The sequence below is a fragment of the Nannobrachium achirus genome (genome assembly GCF_963921795.1).
Source record: "Nannobrachium achirus genome assembly, chromosome: 13".
In the NCBI taxonomy this organism is placed as follows: Eukaryota; Metazoa; Chordata; class Actinopteri; order Myctophiformes; family Myctophidae; genus Nannobrachium; species Nannobrachium achirus.
In genome coordinates this window covers 48,192,179-48,217,819 of record NC_137833.1, presented here as the reverse complement: position 1 = coordinate 48,217,819, position 25,641 = coordinate 48,192,179, and the positions used below count along the sequence as shown (strand labels likewise).

General features: G+C 43.2%; 1 protein-coding gene across 1 annotated transcript in view; it reads right to left on the bottom strand.

Annotated features, from left to right (window-relative positions):
* The window catches only part of LOC308296468 (calcium-activated potassium channel subunit alpha-1a), a gene marked incomplete at both ends in the record, with an annotated part of 305,715 nt that overhangs the window by 278,922 nt on the left and 1,152 nt on the right, over positions 1-25,641 (bottom strand). The gene's annotated exons all lie outside the window — the stretch shown is intronic.

Genomic DNA, 25,641 nt, shown 5'->3' with positions numbered 1-25,641 from the left:
ACTCGTTATAAGAAGAATAGAGAGGGCACCAGATATCCCTGCCCCGTCCACTTGTATTGAGTTGCTCACCCAGTGCATGAAGCCAAAATTCACCCCTCTTCCAGTTAAGTGACGCGTTTTAAGTCATAGTTTGTGTTCATGAACGAGCACTTCCGCTATGAACGCGCAGTCCCCCTGGTGTCTGGGGGCTTGATTCAATATTGGCATGATTTCAAGCTTTTCACCAGTGAACAATTTACCCTTTGTCAAGTCCCGCCCGTTGTTCCGCACCTCTTCACACGCATTAGTTGCTGTGTCTTGGTGGGACACTACAATTTGAATTCAGTTGCTTTGTATTGTTATTCTGTGTGTTCAATTCTAATTTCAAATGTGCTTTCAGTAAAATGGAGCTGCTCAGTGGCAGTAGTGACTCAGCAAGTTTTTAAATGTTTTTATTTCTCCAAAAAATTATGTTTTGGCAAATTCAACATAAAAAGGAGGAACCAGGCAGATAGAGCCTGCTGGTAGGTCAGTCAGAGACGAACCAGAAGGCTAACAAAGGGTGAATTACTGCTACTTTCGCTACTTTTGTACGCCTCCATTGTACAACAAAGTATAATACAGGGTTAATACAGAGCTCTCGGCCAGAGCTCTTAATTGCTGCCTTCAAAGGGGTTGCGCACTGAATTGATTGATTGGGCAATAAAAGTGTCAAACTCGTTCTGTGCGCATTGAGTGATCTCTCTAATCAATTAAAGCATCAGAGACAGCTACCTGTTTGATGCCTGTCAGAGATGGGAGGGGGGAGTGTGTTTGTACACATACAGACTTGCCTGGTTTCCCTTTAAATCCCAGCCTCCGCAAGATAGCAGATCAACAAGCTTACAACGTGTCGCGCTGACAGACAGACAGATGGACAGATAGAGAGACAGACGGATTGACACACCAACATAAGGCTATCTTTCTGGTAACCTTAGGCTTAGAGGAATCTTACTTATTTAAACCTCCTAAAGCCTTAGCAGGCCGAGTTGCCGGGACCCGAGTTCGAATCCAACGGCTGCACGCAGTGTCCCGTCTCACATGTCATCTTGCTCTGCCCTAATACCTGGCTGGTTTCCGTTCTCACCACCACACTGTCCTACCTGACCTCTAAGGACCTTCCAGGGAGGGTGCTCTTGTGCGTCTTGCTGCATCACCCTCTCTTGTTTCTTTCTTTTTTCTACTTGTTTTTATATCGCACTGACCTTTGGACACTCTGAGTCTGCACTATTAGGTTGTGTTAGTAGTTTTGAGTATTTTTGCTTGTGTTTGACATGATGGTGAGATACTTGTTGCACTAACTAGCATTGACTGTTATGGTCACTTTGATTTGGGGGAACTGTACTATATTGATAGTTGTGCCAAAGGACACTTTATGTATATATATATATATATTATTCGTTCCCTTTCTTGACGTACCTTGCTCTTTACTGTACTGTTTTTTTCTTTTCTTTATCGTTTTTCGTTTTTCTTACTTCTCTGTAACTTTGTAAATAACCTTATACTGCTGTGCTGCCTCTGGGCAACTGATTTTCTCCCTTGGGATAATAAAGGTATCTACTTTCTCTATCAATCTATCTATCTATCTATCTATCTATCTATCCATCTATCTAAATCTGAACGCGGTTCGAGCTCGTCGATCCGTTACTTTTGATGCTTTTGAATTTGAATCCTGAAAGGTCAACAGTTTTGGACATAAATGAGGTTTCCACCCGACAGAGACGATGTGATGGCACGTGCGAGCCGACCGCTCCCTGACTGGGTTTAATTCCACCGAGACCCCTCAGGCTACAGCAGCTAAATGAAGAGTAACGTACAAGAATCTGCGCCACCAGCGGGGAGGAGGGCTGAGAGGAACTGCTGCTCCTTGAAGGACACCTGAAGGACAACAGCACCATGGAGGATGTCCTGGAAGCAGGGACGCGCCGATGTGACATTTTTGGCCGATACCGATAATCGTGCTGGTCATGGTCGATAACCGATGTTTACCCATGTCGAATATAACAAGTTCAAAATGTGTCTTTTCTGAAAAACGGCATTTAAAACACTGAATGCACTGTTATTGAAGTATTGGTCCTTATCCCAACATACACAGATTGAATATTCATTAAAACATGTTCCAACACGTTGACCCCTTTTTGAAAGCTTCCCCCCCGAAAACACGGATTGAATCCGCAGCCTTGATCATCATCACACAAGGCTTTTTCAGCTTCATCACATTCATAATTGATAACATAATTATTATGAAACAAAACAAGAGAACTTTTACATTTACTCAAACTGGTATTTTTTTTTTAAGTCTGCACTTTTACTTGTAGAGTATTTCTAAATTGCAGTATCAATACTTTTACTTAATAAAGGACAACTTTAGTTTTTTACAACAAGGGTTCATATTTTAGAAAAGATGAGTGTTAAAATTATTTAATTTACTTCTTTCTATTGTTTTAGAGATTCTTATTTCAGTGTTTGGGGGCCATGCGTACAAGTGGCTAAATATGTCATTTTACACAAAATAAGCCCATTCCCAAGATACAACGCAACCTTTCATGGTTGGATGTGACTTATGGGGGCTAGAAGTGTTACTGAAATGGTAATAAAGAAACTGCTGGCTTATTGTGTCAAAAAAGACATATTTAGCCACTTATAGGCATGCCCTCATGCGTACGCATACCCCACGTTTTAGTACGGTAAACGCGATAAAACAATAGAACGAAGCAAATTAAAAAATGTAAACCCTCACTTTTTCTTTTCTCTAATTACAATCTAAAATATGAACCCTTGTTGTAAAAAAAACAAAGTTGTCCTTTAACCCATTTAGGCCTAGAATTATTGAATACTTCAACCAGTGAAAAATAGCAGATATACAAGCTCACAGCGCGGCACCGAGTGCCGCGCTGCGAGCTTGTAGATCTGCTATTTTTGAAAAATCAAGATTTGTTTTTGCAAGTCTTAGCGAACATTTGTAACTCAAACATGAAAAAGTTCGAGAACCACTGATTTAGAGGAAGGATTTAGAAGTCGGGTCAAAGATCGGATCAAAGATATTCAAAGACTTGCACACTTTTTCACGATTTTCCAAAAATAGCAGATCTACAAGCTCGAGTGCCGCGCTGTGAGCTTGTAGATTTGCTATTTTTCTAAAGTTAAAGCATACAATAATGGTTAAAGTGGTTACAATCTAACGCGACTCGGGCGCGTTCCAGGTATTTGAGAGTCAAGTAAGAAATGTGAGTATTCTTTTTCCATCACTGACTGGAGATCATGTGGAGAAGAGCAGCTGCTAAGCTCAGCGCTCCCATCAGCACCCAGAGAGCACCCAGTAGGACAGACAGAGCCACACTGACCACCCAGAGCTACACAACACTCTGCTTCTCTGTCCAAGTGCTACGCAAACACAGGCTATCTATAATGTCCATACACAGACAAATGTGTCTGTGGTCAAGACATGGCCTCATCCATGGCAAATAAAAAAATGTGCCTTTGTACACCATTATAATGTTCTTATTTTGATCATAACACCCAATTACTGAATCTCAAAGTCTCCAGTCTCTTGTATTTATCATTTTAAAAACGATTAAAAATAGCGAAAATAGACGATCTACAAGCACACAACGACGGCGTTGTGTGCTTGTAGATCTGCTATTTTCACAGTTTTGTGCCACAGATTGAAGCAGCAGGGCTTCGGACAACACACACACACACACACACACACACACACACACACACACACACACACACACACACACACACACACACACACACACACACACACACACACACACACACACACACACACACACCAAACACAACTGCAACAACGCATCATGTAGCTCCCACATCCAGCTTGTTATTAGCACCACATTCACATCCCTGTCTGGTTTTATGCAGCCAAATCAATCAACCCCCGCACGCACATACTAGTAACTGAGGAACCGTGTGTGAGCGAGACCAAGCACTAGTCAGCGAGTGAGTCAAGTGAGCCTTTGATCAAACCCCGCCAATGATCTTTTATTTAACGCACGCAGTTGGAAGGCTGTCATAACAGAATGACACGTTACTGTACGTATTAAATGAACCACTTCATATTCACATCGTAGGATTGCAGATACAGAAGTCTTTTTTCCGCAGGAAGCATGCTGCGTGTTCCATTCTGAAACTTTTAGAGGTCTTAAATAGGCTCTATGCATATACGCCATTTTGTTCTACTTCCGGGTGTCTTTCGACTTCCTTCACAGGTGTTACCGATGATACTAATGCAGGGTCTGTTCCATTCTGGTCAAACAGAGTCAGGGTGCTGATATTGTGCATGTTGGCTCACTGGAAACACTCTGCTACACCAGTGGAGACCCACTGTGCAATAAATCAAACAGAGCCTTGATTAGTATCATCAGTAACACCTGTGAAGGAAGTCGAAAGACACCCGGAAGTAGAACAAAATGGCGTATATGCAATGCATAGAGCCTATTGGAGAACGGTGAGATCCGTCTACTGACACGAGCTACTACTTTCATGAGTCGAGGTGTCATGGCGCGTTGTTGTGAGATTGTAAGATCTGCAATTTAAGACTTTAGGTTTTGGGTTTAAACATGGCAAATGGAAAAAACTAAATAAAGCGAAATTCTAAAATGTATCCACAAGTATAGCAATAGAAATGTGTGTTGTTGCTCCACAGCAGTGGTTCTCAACCAGTGGTACGGGGACCACCAGTGGTCTTTGAGGGGGTTCCAGGTGGTCCCCGAACGATGGCGAGTTGGTAATCAAATGGACCCTCAGATAGTTACCTCTTGTGAGCGTAAAATGAAACCAATTACGCTCCCCAAGAGATTATTGTTAAACACCTGCATTACTTAATTAACAAGAAGTCCACACAATTAGAGAATGTAGAAGAATTGTCATTTTGATCAACGTTGGCCTGTCGTCTCTCCTACATGGTAACAACATCAACACAGCATGGGATTGTGGACAAACTCTTATCCAACGATAACAAAATAGTCTGGGGAGGGGAGAGATGAGGCAAAAAAAATACGTCATATCTCCAATATTCCAACTTTTTATATTTGAGTGTCACCCAAATGTACACGAAAATAGCAGATCTAAAATCGTTGTCAGCTTCGGCTTGTATATAGATTCTAATTTTATTTATTGGTTTCGTTTTTAAATAATATGCGGCTTTGGATTATACGAGGTATCAGTTGGACAGCAACGCGTAGCTCTCTCTCTCTCTCTCTCACTCCACATGAGCAGCTGTCCATGGTCCTGAAATTCCCCCATTTGAGCGGAATAGCAGAGGCCTGTGGCCATCATGTTTAATCCATTTAGGGCCTAGAATTATTGACTGCTTTAACCAGTGAAAAATAGCAGATCTACAAGCTCACAGCGCGGCACCGAGTGCCGCGCTGCGAGCTTGTAGATCTGCTATTTTTGAAAAAGTCGTGAAAATGTGTGCAAATCTTTGAATATATGTATTTTCAAAGCGAACGTTTGTAACTCAAATTTTGCTTCTGGGTGGTCCCTGGAACTAAATATTTTGAGATGCGGGTCCGTGGCCAAATAAATATCATTTTGGGGGTCCTTCACATGAAAAGGTTTGAGAACCAATGACATAGTAGTCTCTCAAGAACAGACTAAATGAGCTCCAGTTAAGTGAAAAGTACCTTTTCTTTGACGATGGCTGGCCAGATTGCTGACATAGAAACATAGGTTTTTCAAAAAACCTTAGAAGGATTCAAAAGACACTTATAGAATCGGGTCAAAATTCTAATTTTCACGATTTTTCAAAAATAGCAGATCTACAAGGTCGCAGCGCGGCACTCGGTGCCGCGCTGTGAGCTTGTATATCTGCTATTTTTCAATAGCTAAAGCATAAAATAATGAAACACAAAATGTGTACCTGTTCTAAATGGGTTAATGCATCCTGCACGACCAACCATAGGGACCATAACACCAAATGCACTTTGTGCTTCGACCATAGCCAATGGATTCCGCTTTCGGGAATGTGATAGCAGCTGTCTGCCACAAACTGCCGTCGCCTGCATCTTAAAACCGACATTATGTTAAACCCATTTATACCGGGTACACATCATTACGCATTGTATTAGGCTTTAACTATTGAAAAATAGCAGATGTACAAGCTCACGGCGCGGTTGACCCGATTCTATAAGTGTCTTCTAATCCTTCTAAGGTTTTTTGAAGAAAAAAAAATGTTTCTATGTCAGTGGTTCTCAAACGTATTCAGGTCAAGGACCCCCGAAATTACATGTATTTGGCCGCGGACCCCCATCTCAAAATATTTAGTTCCAGGGACCCCCCAAAAGCAAAATTTGAGTTACAAACGTTCACTCAAAAAATACATATATTCAAAGATTTGCACACAATTTTCACGTCTTTTCAAAAATAGCAGATCTAAAAGCTCGATCTGCTGTTTTTCCAATAGTTAAAGCATTAGATAATCCTAGGCCTAAATATGTTAAGAGCCACTATATTTCTGAATCCCAATGCCTAAATCAATGTACCACATGCGTGCTGCATCGGTTCCACATCAACACCTGCACAGTCTGAGAAATACACTATGTGAATTCTGATTAGGCCCCCGGGGCGCTGCCACTTCAAATCACCCCATGTGCATGGTGAATGCATCAACACAGCGGCGATTATGGATTTTTCTACTGCTGAAATTATCTTTCAGATGATCTGCTAAAATAGGCTCTGTGCGCAGCAGCCATATTGGAGAGAAAGTGGGCCTCCTTCCTCCCTTCCTTCACAGGTCTTACCCGACGACACTAATTAAGGTTAGTGTTGCATTCTGGTCAAAAGGAGTCAGGGTGCTGATACTGTGGCATGTTGGCTCACTGGAAACACTCTGCTACACCAGCGTGTGGTAGCAGCACAGGCTCATGGTTACTTGAGGGGGTACCAAATAGGGTTGCAACGGTATGAGATTTTTAACACCGAAAATATAGTCCGTGTCAACACCGCGGTTATCGGTAACACCGTTTCAACCACCATTGCGTGTCTTGTCGTCTTGTGAGCACTCAGTAGCAGCCAATGCTACCTCAAGCTACAACAACAACAACCATCCGACCATATTAAAAATTCAGCTTTGTAAAAAAGCAACAACACTGTTAGTGTTACAACAGCCCCGCGTTTTCTTGTTTGGCTAATCGTTGTTTTTCCGCCTACTGCGCGCTGTGACATTATAAAGCCACAACTAGTCTCCTGGAACGTGCCCTGCGAGTGGGGACGAGACATCATGCAGTCTGATGGGCTGTGCCTCGCCCCGTGGATGATCTGTTGATTCTTGGATCTGTTCTCGACACTCCCACACAAGGAGCAGCTCCTGGCCTCCCGCGATTGAGAACCGAATCCCATCGTTCATTTAAAAGAGTCACATCTCTACTGCGCTCCTCAGGGCAGAGCAGAGCAGCGGATGCGTTTTCTTTTTATTTAACGGTGTTATCGGTGTGCAAGTAAAGTACCGAGTACCGTTGCAACCATAGTACCAAATGGTCTTTGCAACTTTGAGGGTGTACAAATGGAACCAAATGGACCTGCAAGGGTCCATGAAAAATAAAATAAATGAATACAAATTCCGTGGAAAAACGGGTTTGGGACATGAGACATGAACCTCTGCTCTCTTACAGACAGCCACTAGTGATATGGATTTATCCTTCATAATTATGATTGCGGTTATCAAACAGTTACAGGCCTCGAGAGAAAGCCAAGCATTTATTGACGGAGCGGATTACCACACAATTAACTCATCATACGCACGTGTGTGTGCGCGTGCGTGCGTGCGTGCGCGCGTGCGTGCGTGCGTGCGTGCGTACGTGCGTGCGTGCGTGTGTGCGTGTGTGTGTGTGTGTGTGCACGCCTCAAAATGGGCGACCGTCAGGTCACATGAATACACAATATGGTCTGTCCGTGTTGACGACATGACTTTAGAGATACTGTGTACCGCTTTGCGTGATTTTAGGGCAAAATCTGTAGGAGCAGTGTCCAAAAATGTGTCTTGCAAGAATCGGCCTGATGGTGGCGCTAGATGGGACAGATGCATTTTACTGACATGACTGTAGATATACTGTGTACCGGTTTGCGTGATTTTAGGGCAAAATCTGTAAGAGCAGTGTCCAAAAATGTGTCTTGCACGAATCGGCCCCATGGTGGCGCTAGAAGAGGGCCATGTGAGAAATGAGCGGTGGAAGTTGTGGTTTGGCAGCCAAGGAGTGTGTGTGCAAAGCTTGGCATGGATCGGGGCAATCGATACAAAATGCTACTCTGAGTATCGATACAGAGTATCGACCTACATCGATCTAAATCCTGGCACGTTTTCCAGCGAGCACTAACTGCCAACTAGGAGAACGTCAATTAGCATATTAGCCTAGCTCAGGGGTTCCCAAACTTTTTTGTCTCAGGGCACCCCATACATTTTTTTTTTAATCCGAGGCACTCCTACATTATAATTTTCACTCCCAGCACCTTATATTTATAGCATGTAGTCGCCGTCGGGTGGAAACCTTGTATGTCCAAAACTGTTTGTTTTGTATTTATCATCTATAAAATGTACTAAACTAGTGAAAACAGCAGATCTACAAGCACACATGCTTGTAGATCGGCTGTTTTCACTAGTTTTGTGCGACAGTCTTGTATGATGAAGCAGGGCTTTGCTTTACCAAAAGACGCACACATTTGAAACTTGGAGATACGAGGTTTCTGCCCGACAGTGACGATATTTTAGTGATTATGTTGCGAGGAAAACGTTGAGATAATAGCCATTTTGGTTAGAACTGACTGACTGAAATAACTTTGTACTTCAAGTTAAAAAATGTAACAACATATTTTTTCAAGTGTCCAAATACATTCTAAATATTATCAAATTATCTCACAGCACCCCTGGACTGCCACCGCGGCACCCCAGGGTGCCCCGTCACCCACTTTGAAAACCCTTGGCCTAGCTCACTTGGAGGCTAATTGATAGCAGGTTGCTAAAGGGCCGGTGATGGTTCTGACGGTGGGTGTTCAATTCATAATTCAAGCCTCGGGGCTTTTTTATTCTGCTCTCAGCCTCGGGCCAAGCGAGGAAGCCGGTCTTGCGTGCTGCACCTTCCACAGGAGGTGAGCCTCAGCCACCAGGGGCGTCAGAAAGGGGGGGGGGGGGGGGAGTGGGACTGAGTTACTAGGGCCCGAGGTGGAGGGGCCTTAATTATTTTATACGTTAGCTATTGAAAAATAGCAGATCTACAAGCTCACAGCGCTGCGAGCTTGTAGATGTGCTATTTTTTTAAAGTTGTGAAAATGTGTGAAAATCTTTTAATATAATGTACTTTTTAAGCGAACATTTGTAACTCAAATTTGCTTCGGGGGGGGGGGGGGGGGGGGGCCTGGAACTAAATATTTTGAGATGGGGGTCCGTTGGCCAAATACATATCATTCTGAGGGTCCTTCACATGAAAAGGTTTGAGCATCACTGACATGTTTTTTTTTTTTTAAAACCTTAGAAGGATTTGAAATATTCAAACTCTGCACACATTTTCACGATTCTTCAAAAATAGCAGATCTACAAGCTCGCAGCACGGCACTCAGTCGGAGCTTAAATTTCCGCACAAATTTTCACGATTCTTCAAAAATAGCAGATCTACAAGCTCGCAGCGTGGCACTCGGAGCTTGTGTATCTGCTATTTTTTCAATAGTTAAAGCACAAAATCTGAGTGAATCCTTGTACCCAGGGCCCAGGATGTGGTGTGACATGCTGGCTGCACGTCGAATAGTGACTTTGATATTCGAATATTCGAATATGTGGAGCATAGACCTGCACAAAGCCCAGCAAAACCAGTGCATGTGTGTGAAGGTCAGCTTCATGTCCTCTACCAGTACCCTCCCTCTCGTCTCACTCTATCACACGCTCTCTCCTCCTCCTCTATCATCCCTCTCTCACTCTTTCCGTCTGTCTCTCTCCTCCTCCACAGACATGTCTTGCTGCATCATTGCACACAAGCTCAAAGCACCAATTATGACGTTGAGCGCGCATGGCTGGCTTACTGGACTGTAGAGAGAGAGAGAGAGAGGGGTGGGTGGCCGAGTTAGGGGGGTAACATCAGGGAGGGGGGGGGGGGGGGGAGTGGAGGTTCACTTACTATTTTGAGATGCATGCCAGGAGGTAGAAAGAAATAGGACCAATACAGGATGTTGTGATGTAGAGTTGGGTGATAAGACAAAAATATTCTTATCGTCCATCGTCGGTCCAAGATTTGCCGATATATGTGCCTAGAAAAGCAATAATGTGAAGACAGCTCCACAGTCCTTTAAGCCTGAGTTAAACTTTGCCATACAGCGCAGCAGGTCGCGCTTTGAAAGTTGCAGATCTATAAGCTCACAACGCGTCGCGTCCGGAACAACGGTTGGGCCCATTGGGAACAATGCCACTTCGGTTATGGAATAACTGTTTTACCCGCTGTCAGGGTACCCGTTGAACCCGTCTGTCTGTGTCCCTTTTATGCCCATATATGGAGTTCGTGTCAGACATGCCCAGATATCGACTCCAGGTCAGTCTAGGCTGTCAGTACTATGGCGCCATGACATCATGGTACGCCAAACGTATGGGTTTCGCGGATTTATCGAATGTCTGTCTGTGTCCCTTTTATGCCCATATATGGAGTTCGTGTCAGACATGCCCAGATATCGACTCCAAGTCGGTCTAGACTGTCAGTACTATGGCGTCATGACACATCATGGTACGCCAAACGTATGGGATGTGCGGATTTATCTATTATTTGGACAAATGCAGATCCAAAATGCAGATCCAAACAGACTTCCCACTCTGCATCTCTCCCTTGCATCATCAGCTATACGCTTTAATCAGTTTTCCGGTTCTCAGAAACACACAACACTCACCCACAGCGTTTGGCAAAATGATTTGTGCAAGGATGTTTGCCCCAGAATAGGGATTTCTACTTCATACATGCTTCTATACCAAAACGACAAAACCCAGAATAGCTTTATTCCAATATGAACGCTGCGTTTGCGATCTGAATTATATTCAGTAGAGACATGGATAGCACTGCATGTGCAACACACCATATAGGACAAACGAATCCCTGTTATGACACATTCAGACAACGATGCACACACCCCCGCCCACCCACCCTCCCTCTCTCTAGCTCGCTTCTCGTACAAAAACAAGTACTGTATACGCACACATCAGATTTGCATGAGAAGCATCAGTGAGCGTGAAAATGGGGCTTATACAATAAGCCCTCGCAGACAATATGATGTCCACCTCTTCTCCCTTCGGTTATTTAGAGTCGTGTCAGTTCCCGTCCACTGGCACGGCACTAACAGTGCGATAAACACCAAAATAGATTGCATTTATGCTGCTGAGACAACGTCCACATATGGATACTGGAACCGTTTCAAAGTAATGAACGCTAAACTCTTTCACCCTGCACTGCAAGAACTGAGGTGTGTGCGTCTATTACATGCATCTGATTCAAATTCCATCAGCGATAGGGTTAGGTATGATATATTTTCCTGTGGCACTTGGGATTTTGTGATGATTTTGTGAAATCGTCTGATTAATTACAACATAGAGTTCTGTGAGCCCATCATTATTAGGGTAAATTCTTGACTGTTATTTGTCGATTCAAAATTGTTGAATTGTTCCTGGGCCAGTAGCTACAATGGTGGGGGCCTGTGATCTTGAAAAGTCACTGGCCCAGAGGACCAGTGGCAAATGTCCCTTAACTCTCAAATACCTGGAACGCGCCCGAGTCGCGTTAGATTTGAACCACTTTAACCATTATTTTATGCTTTAACTATTGAAAAATAGCAGATATACAAGCTCACAGCGCGGCACCGAGTGCCGCGCTGCGAGCTTGTAGATCTGCTATTTTTGAAAAATCGTGAAAATGTGTGCAAGTCTTTGAATATTTCAATAATTGTAGGCCTAAATGGGTTAATGTCTACCCGTGTCTACCCGTGAAATGGGATATCTACTCGAGTCGTGACCCACAAAAATTGGTCCGTGACCCACAAATGGGTCCCAACCCACTGTTTGGGAACCACTGCACTAGCCCACTATCTGGCCTCCGCAGGTCTTCCGGCTTAGCCGAACAAAGAAATTGCTGACACATTTAATAATTTTATACTTATTCTTTTTTTTTGCAGCGACAGCTGATCTACAAGCTGATCTGCTATGTAAAAACGACAATTGTGAGAAATAATTGCGATTATTGGTACCAATACAGGACGTTGTGATGTAGAGTTGATAAGCCAAAATATTCTTATCGTCCATTGTCGGCCCAAGATTTGCCGATATATTTGCCTAGAAAAGCAATAATGTGAAGACAGCTCCACAGTCCTTTAAGCCCGAGTTAAACTTGCCATTTCGCGCTTCGAAAGTGGCAGATCTATAAGCTCACAACGTGTCGTGTCCGGAACAACGGTTGGGCCCATATCCAAAATAATTGCAATTGGACAATTATGTAACAACAGGCCTGGTAGCCGAGCCCCTTTCTCGACCAGGAGTTTGCGTAGCCCACTGCAAACCGTGTCCCGTGTTGCCAGCCTCTGTGACTGCTGCATGCATGGGGCCGGTATCAGGTGGCTCCCGGTCGGCTGGTCACGTCACATACTTCCAATGTCGGGAATACCAGTCAGCCACTCCTTCCCTTGGAGCCAGGTATCCCCTTCCTGCTTGACCCCTGACCCTCCCCCGAGTAACTCCCGGGGAGCGAGGGGTCCTTTTAATAGACCGGTGACAGGCTAGAAAAGACATAACAGCGTGACACACACACGCACGCACACACACACGCAGAGGGAGAACAGCATGTTGGGGCTGCCTGCCCGCTCCCACTGTGTCTACACCCCTCAGCATATATACATAGACACAGCTCCACATGGCTCCAAATAAGACAGCTAAACGGAGGTCTGTAACTCAATAGAGTGTGCAAAATGGCTACAAATTGTGGTCCCTTTTTAACGGGACTGTCTAACTCCCGAGACTATAACAATCCAATTCCACGATCTCTCGGGGGTTAGATTAACACTGAGGATTTTTTTCTCATTATGTCCAAAGCTGTTCACTTTTCAAGATTTAACTTGTAAAAAAAATGGCAAAAGTAGCAGATATACAAGCTCAAAATGTGTGGCTTCGCCCCTCGAGCTTGTAGATCTGCTACTTTTGTGTGACGCTGTAGTATGATCAAGTAGGAACCGTTTATTTGTGAAAAAGAAAAACACAAAAGTTAAGAGTACGGAGACGGCAACGAAATGGGGAAGGGTCCGTGGTGCATGCATCATCAAATTGGTGATGGCAAAAAAGTGTGAAAATCAAAACTATACTGTAAAATGGTGTATGTTAGAGCAGGGGTTTTCAAAGTGGGTGACGGGGCACCCTGGGGTGCCGTGACGGCAGTCCAGGGGTGCCGCGAGATAATTTGATAATATTTGGAATTTAATTGGAGTCAGTGGACACTTGAAAAAATATTTAGTATCATTTTAAACAAGTACAAAGTTATTTTCAGTCAGTTCTAACAAAAATGTCTATTATCTCAACGTTTTCCTCGCAACATAATCACTAAAATATCAAGGTTTCCACCCGACAACGACGATATGCTATAAATATAAGGTGCTGAGAGTGAAAATTATAATGTAGGGGTGCCTCGGATTAAAACAATATTTATGGGGTGCCCTGAGACAAAAAAGTTTGGGAACCCCTGTGTTAGAGGCTGGTCTTCTGTGTGGCTACAGTACTGTATCTCAGGGTATACATAGACATTGATATATGGCCTCTTCTTGTCTGTGGATTAGCATACATCAGTGTGACTGGCCGCAGCTGCCCCTACATGGCCATCAGATCAGGCCCTCAAAATCAGGGATTAGTCGCCAGGGAGGGAAAAAAAAAGAACGGGCGGATCTCCGTTGGAGAATAACGCATGAGTCACACATTCCACGCTCCAAGTGTTAAGAGAAGGACGTTGGTTTCGACAGCGGAAGCTTTCGGTGGATAAGGGCAACAAAAGGCCGGGTTCTTCCAATGAGTTGACACATTTGAAATGTGCCAATGCTCTGCGCCTTGCTCTGGTGCACCGACTAATAAATACTCTTGAAATAAACAACGGTTTAAAAGGTGGTGAGTGGAAATAATGAAACAACACTTGTAGCTGCTGAAGTTGAGGGGCAAACTCAACATTATTTTGCAGCTTTTGTAGTGGGCGTCAGTTTGTGTCTTCATGTCACTGCGGGCTTCCATTGCTGGATGAATGGTAGTGCGTGTTGTGAACGGAACACTAGCATTGCAGTTACGCAAGGCAGACAATCCTTCCGGCATAAGATGGGTCTGTGAGAGGAGAGGGGTGGTGGAAAATAGTCAGCTTTTGCCCTGGGACAGCTGAGAGGCGTTTTCTCTCTCTCTCTCCCTCTCTCTCTCTCTCTCTCTCCCTCTCTCTCTCTCCCTCCCTTCTCTCTTGCTCGCTCTCTCTCTCCGGGCAACGCCAACAACACATAATATGACACATATGAACTCAGGCACGGCCAACAAGAACATGCTAGCTGCCGCCCCATTTTGACAATGGCCAAAATGGGGCGGCATAGCTCAGGGGTAGAGAAACTGGTATTAGAGCACGAAGGGTATAAATCCCGTAGGGTTCCCAGTTCGAATCCGGGCTCCCCCTGAGTTAATGTCGAAGGGTCCTTGGGCAAGACTCTGAACCCCTAATTGCCTCCGGTGAGTTGGTGCCTTGCATGGCTTCCTCCGCCACCGGTGTATGAATGTGTGTGTGAATGGGTGAATGTAATGCACAATCTATGTAAAGCGCTTTGGATTAAAAGCGCTATATAAATGCACCATTTACCATTTACCATTTACCCATTCTACAGACTGTGCACACATTTCTGAGATGATTCCTCTCTCATTCAACACACTGTAGACACTTACAGGTACAAGGGCCACCACATCTTTGTGCAATAGGATTTTTATGTTTACATTAAGTACTTTGACCCCTAGCAGCATCCCTATTCTGAGGAGAACTTAAGCCAAAAACAGCAGATGTACAAGCTTACAACGGCTTGCGCTGCGAGACATTGTGAAAAACGTTAAATCTGCAAGTGATTGTATGCAATGTAGTGGGGGTCCCTGGACTCCCTGCTTTTATCTCTCAGCTCAGGGTCCTTGGCCTGAGAAATGTTGAAGACACCTGATGTAGACCATCCAAAGCCATGTTGAGTCCTAAACAACAGAAACATCCTCCTTTTCACATAGCACGCAATATTGATTATTGATTATTTTGTCTATACTGTATGTCCGGTTCCAGTGCTATTGTGTCTGCCAGGCCGGGGCGGCCAAAGGCCGAAGACCATTGTTTTCACACCTGTCCGTCTGCAAGCTGATCTACAAGCTTACAACGTGCCACTTCGTGTCACGCTATAAGCTTGTAGATCAGCTTTTTTCTGCTCATTTGTCAATAAAATATCTATTCTGTGCAACTTTTTAAATGCCTAAAAGGCAAACTGAAATAATATCTGTATAATTACAACTTAAAACAGGGGTCTTCAACAGGGGGTCCGGGACCCCTAGGGGGTCCTCAGAGTTACTACAGGGGGTCCTCCAAATCATTGTGTGATAGAAACTTTTTTTCTCCTTTATTATTTTAACCAGTTGAACCCTAGTGGCCATATTCTGAGAACTTTAGCCAGATAGCAGATCTACAAGCTCAAAGCGCCTCACGCTGCGAGGCGTTGTGAACTTGTAGATCGGCTATTTTCGGCAAAGCGCTTTGGTGTAGAGGGGAAAAAGAGCAGACTAAGTACAGAGTGAAAGGTCAAGTTTATTAAGTATTGACGGTTCAAGTTGTTAAATATCTGAAAACACAAATTGACATGAATCCAAAATACACTAATGATTGTGCTGTCAAACAATGAAACTATTATGGAATCTATGAACAGGTTGTGGGGGTCCCTGCTTCATCTCTCTCTCAACTAAAGGGTCCTTGGCCTGAAAACGTTGAAGACCCCTGACTTAAAATGTTGTAATTGTGACAGCTCTAGGTTAGGCAACCCGGCCTGGCCGGTGGAGACCTGTTCTAGTTTTGGACCGTTTCCGTCACGTCAGGACTGAACTTAGAAAGGCTAGACTAGAGCTGGACCGTCCTGGGCAAGGCAAGGCCATAGTGGTGGTACACGGGTGGTTAGTGAGAGCGACAGCTGATGGCAGGGGGGGAGGGGGCACTGTTGCCAGATTTTGTGAGAGATATAAGCCAAGTCAATGAAGACAAGCCCAAAAGAAGGCAAGAAGGCAGGCCACAAACCTATATGCAGCGGCAATTTGAAAATAGACGATCTACAAGCTCACGACGTGCAACGATCTTGTATAGATCTCAAAAAGATCTGGATCTGATATTACAAAATTGGCCTATATTTATTAAAATTCAGATTGGGGTGGTGCGGGGAACTGCAGAGGAATACATTAATTTGGGCGTCCTTGACAGGTTTGAGAACTGGTTAAAACAATAATAATATGAATATGAATATTTGCAAGGAACTTAAAGGAGCTATAGTCAACTTTTTCTTGAAAAACAGATGCTAAATTAAAAATAATGTTTGAAAATATTTTATAAAAACAAATAGGCTTCATATATGCGTTTCTGTTCAAAAATGTCCACAAAAAGCGTACAATAATGATAAAATAATCATTTTGGCCATTGTCAGGCTGACACTTTGTTTACATCCTATCAATCCATATAAAAGAATAGACTAGGATGTAAACAAAGTGTCGGTCTGACAATGGCCAAAATGATTATTTTATCATTATTTTATGCTTTTTGTGGACAATTTTGAACAGAAACACATATATGAAGCATATTCTTTAATAAAATATTTTCGAAACATTATTTTTATTTTAGCATCCGTTTTTCAAGAAAAAGTTGACTATAGCTCCTTTAACTTGGAGGAAAAACAAGCCCAAAGTTGCTTACAATAAGCAGACATGGCAACGCTTGGGGAGGGGGGGGTGTTGCTCTCCACTAGCTCTGGCGAAATGCAGATGGCCCGTTGCCAAGCACGAGGGGATACACAGAGGAACACAACATTTACACCCGCCGCATGCACCTCTGCAATCCATGCCACTTTAAAAAGACACAGGAATGCAACACTGCATTCACTCTCTCTGTTTTGTAACACACCATATACCTGCCATTTACACGCACCCTCCAACCGGGCTATGGAACTGCAACCATGACTACTGATCCCAGTGCCTTTGAGGACCGTTCGCAAATAAAAAAGAAAGAAAGACACGCTATTTAAGTTAATTTAGCGTTTAAATGAACAGTTTCAATTTGGGAAAAGTGGAAACATTCTCTTCGTCCGTGCGAGTTCAGATCAATCGGTCGACTCACTGAGGAGGAAAAATGCGGTTCAGACAGAATGACATAAAGAGGTTTCTTACATTTATAGCAGGATTCATAACACACACACACACACACACACACACACACACACACACACACACACACACACACACACACACACACACACACACACACACACACACACACACACACACACACACACACACACACACACACACTAATAATGTCATTAGATTATACAATTTCGGTCTACTCTGCGTCTCAGAGGAGGGCTGTGGACAGTTCAGAAACCTGCTAACCATTGACATCATCAGAAGGGTGGATTTGGTCATTTCAAACAAGATTTCAACCTTTTATTATTATTACTATAAATATGTTTTACTCAATGCTGCAAGAACAACTGCTTCTATTCCAGCATGCCAACTAACGGCTGTAGTTCCTATTAGCTCCCAATCCCCAACTACGTTGAAAATGGAGGTTGCTGCGGATCAGATTCACAGGATTTGCTGTGGAACCGGCAGAGAGTAATTTATACAACCTTATACAGATTTAATGCACTCTGGTGAAAACATCAAGCCGAGCACCAAGAATCTATACTGATGCTGTCGGCTTAGAAACCTCATAGGTCCAAAACTGATTACTTTTTCAGGATTCAAATACAGCAATGGCAAAAGCATCAAAAGCAGCAGTTCTGCAAGCTCCGAAACATGTTGCTTCTCTCTTATCTGCTACTGCTGATGCTTTTGTGACACTGTAGAATGATCGAGTAGGGCGTTAACCCATTTAGGCCTAGGATTATTGAACGCTTTAACCAGTGAAAAATAGCAGATATACAAGCTCAGAGTGCCGCGCTGCGAGTTTGTAGATCTGCTATTTTTGACAAAGTCGTGAAAATGTGTGCAAATCTTTGAATATACATACAGTATGTATTTTCAAAGCGAACGTTTGTAACTAAAATTTTGCTTCTGGGTGGTCCCTGGAACTAAATATTTTGAGATGCGGGTCCGTGGCCAAATACATATCATTTTGGGGGTCCTTCGCGCTGTGAGCTTGTATATCTGCTATTTTTCAATAGTTAAAGCATAACATAATGATACACAATAATGTGTACCCGTTCTATTAATTTACGAAAAAGGAAAAAAGTTAGAATATGGAGATGAGAGGTTTCTGCCTGAAAGCAACGAAATGTCAATTATGTAAATGTGTGGTAATAATTTAATATCTAGTACTGTATAGCAGCTACCATTCCATTCATTGGGATTAGCTGTAGGCTCATATTCACACTGGGACGGTAGCATTATAAAACCTTTTAGTATTCTGAATTTAACTACTTAACCCCTTAAATTACCAGGGCACTCCAAGGCTCTATGCTAGATACGCTCCTTTATTCATTCCTCCATCTATACGCGTCACGGTGCAACACACTGTGAGCTTGAAGATCCGCTATTTCCCCCAGAATGTTTGCCCCAGAAAAGGTACACTAGATAGATAGGTGCACAACATTTTGCAGCTCTATCCCTAAAACGTCAACATTTGACATTTGACTGGTCGGCCCCGCAAAGTCGCATGTAGACAAACATATTCCTAACCCTAACCCCAACCCAAACCTATGCCCAACCTAAACCCAAAACTATGCCTAACCCCAACGCAGACCTACAGTATGCCTATAAGCCTAACCTCATCGTAACCAAATAGGGCCAAAGTGGTTCACATGTTTTGTGATAATAATCCAAATCTACAATGTAAATAGTACGTTTTCAAATAAATATAGTGGAATAAAAGTACAATATTTGGATCCGAGATGTAGTGGAGTAGATTGAAAGTAAAAGTATTGGAAATTGGACATACTCAGGTAAAGTACAAATACCTCAAAATTGTACTTAAGTAGTAGGGCATTCACCAAATATTCGAATATTCGAATATCAAAATCACTATTCGACGTTGTTCAACGAAGTCGAATATTCGCTTGTGTTTATTTTTTTGTATTCTCTTTACAAAATATATAGTTTATAAAGCTTGGCTAGATAGGAAGTCATAAGAATGAGTTGTCAATGCCCCTGGTGGAAGAATTTGTTAATGCTCTATACCAGGGGTTCTCAAACGTTTTTAGGCCGTGACCCCCAAAATAAACATATTTGAACTTGGGACCCCCACCCTGAAAAGCACTTGGAATTGGGGGTATTACATTTAACTCGGTTCCGCAGATAAATATTGTGAAAATAGCAGATCTACATGCTCACATTGAGCATGTAGATCGGCTATTTTCACAATATTTATGTTCACCTCTTGCTTACTTAATATTTGATAGTTTGGCCAGTCCTGTCAAATATTCGACTATTCGAATACTTTGAGGTCGAATAATTTGAATACTAAAAATCACTATTCATGAATGCCCTATTAAGTACAGTACTTAAGTAAGTGTACTTTGTTCCTTTACATGTACATACAAAAGCGGTATCCAATGATAGCTTGTGAACTTACGCCTACTCCTCCCGACGTGTGACTTTTTGCATCCCAATCTGTCACTACATGACTATGCTATTTGTGAGAATACGTTGCAAACTAAGTGTCTGTCGCTTCACAGTCCAGAGAACCTGAGGGACCGATGCTTACCTCCGAAATACCCGCAAACCACTTGATGTTCTTTTCTCTTTTTCTTTTTTTTTTCTTTTTTGCACAACATGATGCCCTGGGCTCAGGTGCCAAATCCCTCGACACCGGAGATTTTCCATTCTGTTTTTTTCATCCTCCTTCTTTTTGTTGTAAATGATTAGGGCTGTAGGAGTCATAGGAGACGGATATGGACACAGCTGTTGTGTGTGTGTCAACTAGGGCTGGGGGGCGATACGACTTCAAATCAATATCACCACTATTGCTCACTTTTGAGATGAATAAACAAAGATAATACAAAAGGGAAAATAGCAGATCTATACAAGCTGCTTGTAGATCGGCATTTCTTTTGCTATTTTTGTACACCCGAGGCATAATACCGGGTTAAGTGTTATTGAGACTAATTCAATTCAGATAATTATTTAAAACAAATCTATAACAAATAACCCGGGAGACAAACACCGAGGAGCCTTTAGCCCTTATCAGAGTCTGCGGTGAAGAGCCTATCACCGCAAATTTTAGGTGTAAAGCTATCCTCCTAAAGTGAGAAAATAAGTGGAGGCCATCATAGTCAGTCACGGTGAAGTCACTGTGACTATGACTGGTCTAGATCGACCAATCAGTGAACGGGGTGATGGGCCGATCTGTCTGATAGTAAAAACAGAGAGATGTGTCAGGGTTTGCGGTGGATAGCTCTTCACCGTGAGTAATGACGCAATGTTGTCGTTTTATGACTTAAAAAGACTACACCGCGGTGGATAGCTTATCACCGCGGTGCCTACTATGATAGGGGCTTTTGTGACAACGAGGGCGGCAGCGGTGAGTCAACAACGGGCGACAGAGTGAGGATGAGGACACACCACGCTATTCAACACCACCTCTCTCCCCCCAAACCCAACCACCCACCAACCCCTTCGTCTTTGCACCCCAATCCCAAAGTTTCCACCTCCCCTCCCGAAAGCCACACTCTCCCACTTTCCACATTCATTTTCTCACCCCTGATTGTGAGTTCCTAGTACTGCCCACCCCCACCTTCCAACTATGCATCCCATTTCTGACACATACCAACATGGCCACTGGCCTCAGCAGTCAGCTGAACGCAGATCCGGTTTCCCCTCCTTTAATACTCCTAACAAGCCTCTTCCCTCAGCGGCCAAGTGTCAAGCCCCCTTCCAAAGTCATCCAAGAGGACTGTTCTAGTGCCCTCCCCTCTCAAACATTTTCAATGTCAGGGGATGCCGAAATCGATATTGTCACTGGACAAGACAGAAACCTTATTTTAACTTCACCTTCTCCAGCTCGTCTTCATTTACCACAGGGGTTCCCAAACCTTCTCTCAACCCCAAGATAAGTACTAGGGTTGTCTCCACAGGACTCCCAGCTCACAATGACATATTATGAATTAATCACTTCAATCCTCAAGAAAAACCTGGATATTTATTCACACCACAGTCCATGACCGCCACTCAAAAAAAAAAGGGGGAAAAAAACTGAAAAAAGGGGAAAGAAATGTTTGGGAAGCAAGGATTTAGCAGGAGATACAAACAGATCACACAACAGCAGCAGAGCTACAAGATGGATGCCTCGTTATGTTCACACAGCCCTGGGTTCATTCATTGTCATCATCTTCTGACACATACGTACACTCACTGTAGTGTACGCGCGCCAGTATGGTGGACGATGTGGGCATGGCTACCAGCCTCCATTATGATTATGGCATCTATGGACATCATCATAGTAGCAGTCACTACCGAGTAGAGAGCAATTATAGTGTGTGTGTGTGTGTGTGTGTGTGTGTGTGTGTGTGTGTGTGTGTGTGTGTGTGTGTGTGTGTGTGTGTGTGTGTGTGTGTGTCTGTCGGGTAGAAACCTCTCATCTCCAAAACTCTTACTTTTCAGGTTTCAAATTTAAAAAAAAATCAAAAGTAGCAGTAGCAGATTTACAAGTTCAAAACAAGCTTGCAGTTATGCTTTAGTATGATCAAGTAGGGCACTCATTAACAAAAAACAAACAAACACAAGTTTAGAAGATGGATAAGAGGTCAGCAACGTTATATTTCTTTCCTTCAATAGTTTCAGATGGGGGGTCCTTGACCTGAAAAGGTTTGAGCACCACTTGTGTCAACTGCTACAAAGTGAAGGTCTTTTACGGGTGGTTTGGTCACAGCTGAACGCCTTGATGGACAGCCTGCCCTCGGAGGCAATTAAGAGCAGACAGAGGAAAGGACACCTCGTCAGACACAGACACCAGAGCACCTAGGGGTACCAATTAATCAAACTAATCCATTGGATTGATTGATCCTTTCGATAATCTCATCAAATAATCACTTAATAATATTGATCCCAATTTTGGGCATGTCATTATTGGATATTCTTTTACAGCCAAACATGCAGAATTAGAATAATAAAAAAAAATGATTCCATAATGTATATCAATTCAATATGTGTATTAACACATTGACCGCCATTTTAACATACCTCCGTACTCCCACCTGCCATTCGTCTCCATAGACTTCCATGTAATTGGGTGTGCACGGATCATGCACACCCATGCCTAGATAATGCACCACGTGTGTCCACATTGCTCACAGCTTTCAAACAAAAAAATCCGAATGGAAATCCGTTCAGGCATTCATGAGATAACAGCCACTATGTTTAACAAAGATGGCTGCCAAAATGGCTGCCATGCTTGAAAGATGGGGTTGCTATGGGGGTTAAACATGCAATTTCGCGATTGCTATCATGCCTACTCCATTTTTGGGGGTCAAAAAAAAAATTTGAAAAAAAAAAAAATTGATTTTTTTTTTTTTTTTTTTTTATTCTCGGGACTATCGGGCCTGGCGGGGAAAGACATTGGAATAATCTCGGGACTATCGGGCCTGGCAGGGAATGAGTTAAGGCATTCACCAAATATTCAAATATTCAAATATCAAAGTCACTATTCGACATTGTTCACCAAAGTCGAATATTTCCTTTTTTTTTTTTTTTCTCTCTTCATGGTTTATAAAGCTTGGCTAGATAGGAAGTCATAAGAATGAGTTGTCAATGCCCCTGGTCTGGTGGATGAATTTGTTAATGCTCAATACCAGGGGTTCTCAATTCTTTTTAGGCCATGACCCCCAAAATAAACATATTTGAACTGGGGACCCCCACCCTGACAAGCACTTGGAATTGTAGGTATTACATTTAATGTGACTCGGTTCCGCAGATAAATATTGTGAAAATAGCAGATCTACATGCTCACAACGCCTCGCAACGCAACGCGAGGCGTTGTGAGCATGTAGATCGGCTATTTTCACAATGTTCGCCTCTTGCTTACTTAATATTTGACAGTTTGGCCAGTCCTGTAGAATATTCGACTATTCGAATACTTCGAGGTCGAATAATTCGAATACTAACAATCGCTATTTGTGAATGCCCTAATGTGTATCAAATATTGTACATCAATTTCATATGTACATGTATATCATCTTGTTTGAGAACCACTGCTCCATTCGATGACACGCCTCTCATGATAGCCAGAAATGGATGGAAAAAGGGCTGTGTTCTGCCAACAAGCCTCTGCAGAGGAACGGCAGGAGAGACACAGCCTGTCCCTTTTGAATCAAGGCACGACACACACACACACACACACACACACACACACACACACACACACACACACACACACACACACACACACACACACACACACACACACACACACACACACACACACACACACACACACACACACACACACACACACCCTTTTGAATCAAGACATGACGCGCACACACACTCTCACACACACACACACACACACACACACACACACACACACACACACACACACACACACACACACACACACACACACACACACACACACACACACACACACAGTAATTTCAGTCAATTTAACACTGAGGGTTTTAGCACAGTATCCGCATGTGTATGATTATGAATCGTCATGCTAGGGCAGGGCGATATGGCTTAAATCAATACCACAATAGTTTTAAAACGTTTGCCTCGATTAATGAAAGATTATTTGTTTTTACTCAACAGCTTTAGTTGCATTGCACATTTAGATCATCACAATAATAATAATAATAATAATAATGAATAAATTAACCAATTAAGTGCAATTTTATACTATGTTAGTTCCATTGATCCAAGGTGTGAAATCAATTGATTGATCATTGCAATAAAGCACACGGCCCACCCATCTGAACAACTGGCCAGATGATGCCAATACTCTGCTCCTAGAAAAGGTTGAGCTTTGCTGGCTGGGAGATAAGACTTCCTAGCATCATTCTATAGGGCGTTAAGGGTGCAGGGAGAGATATCACATTATTTATGAAAGGGCATGCATTGATGTCGGCGTGTTGACATGGTATGATCCCCAGCAGACTTCATTAGGTTGCTACGGAGGAACGTGTAAAATAGCGTCTTGCAAAAGATCCCCACACATTGGCCCCATTTCTGTTCTTTTTGTATTATTGTTCTCCTCTTACTACAGGTGCCAACCGGAACGGAAACGGCTTCATCAGAGTGGTGCCATAAAACTTAGAACCATTGTTTTCTGTTCCAGAAAGAACCTTTCACACCTATATTGAAATGGTTCCATACAGAAGCCTTCAACCACTTAAACCCTGCCTATAAAAAAACGCGCCGTGAATTGAATACTAAAAAGTGAGGTTTCCACCCGACAGACGATATACTTAGTGGTTAGTGGTTTGTTGATTATTTTTGGTTCCTCAAAGAACTTTGCAAAAAGGAAAAAGAAAAGAGTTCTAGGTGACGGTACAAAGAACCATCATTAGAAAGACATACTCTATTATAGCCCCTCAAAGAACCATTATGTTTTTAAGTAAGAGATTACCGACCTCATAGTTCTCGTGCAACATCAGCTCTTTAATTGGAGCTTGCAATTAAATACAGCCACATCCGTGATGACAGCTGTTATGACGACTAGTCCATCTCTGCATACATAATGGGGGGGGGGTATTGCAATGCAACGAGCAACCATGGTGTGTGTGTGTGTGTGTGTGTGTGTGTGTGTGTGTGTGTGTGTGTGTGTGTGTGTGTGTGTGTGTGTGCACGCATTGAGGTCAAACATAACATGCAGCCATGAACATAGCTGGTCTGTGCTAAATTAAATAAATAAAATCATTCTCTGCACCACACATAGGCCTAATTAATGAACCCAGTGGTTCTCAAAGTGTGGAGCCCCCCCCCACCCTTCAGCTCCCTGTGGAATGGGGGGGGCATGACATGGGCTACAAATATTTTGAGAACCACTGACACAGACAGCCTACATAGGTCTGTTGCAAATAGATCAGAGCGCACACACTCACGCAGACGAAGCCGTGCACGCACGCACAAACACAAACACACGCACACACACACACACACACACACACACACACACACACACACACACACACACACACACACACGCACGCACGCACGCACACACCTGAGGCAAAGCAGCTCAATTAACCAGTGAGTCACTCACACACTGTGAGGGGAAGGCCACTGGAAACCCAATCACCAACCAGGGCCTAGCAGCAGCAAGCGTCACAGAGCAGAAAATATGCGACCACAAAGTGTACTAAATGTGTCGTGCAAAGGGAAAGCGGACCCTCACGGCCAGTCGGTGACAGTACAGTACA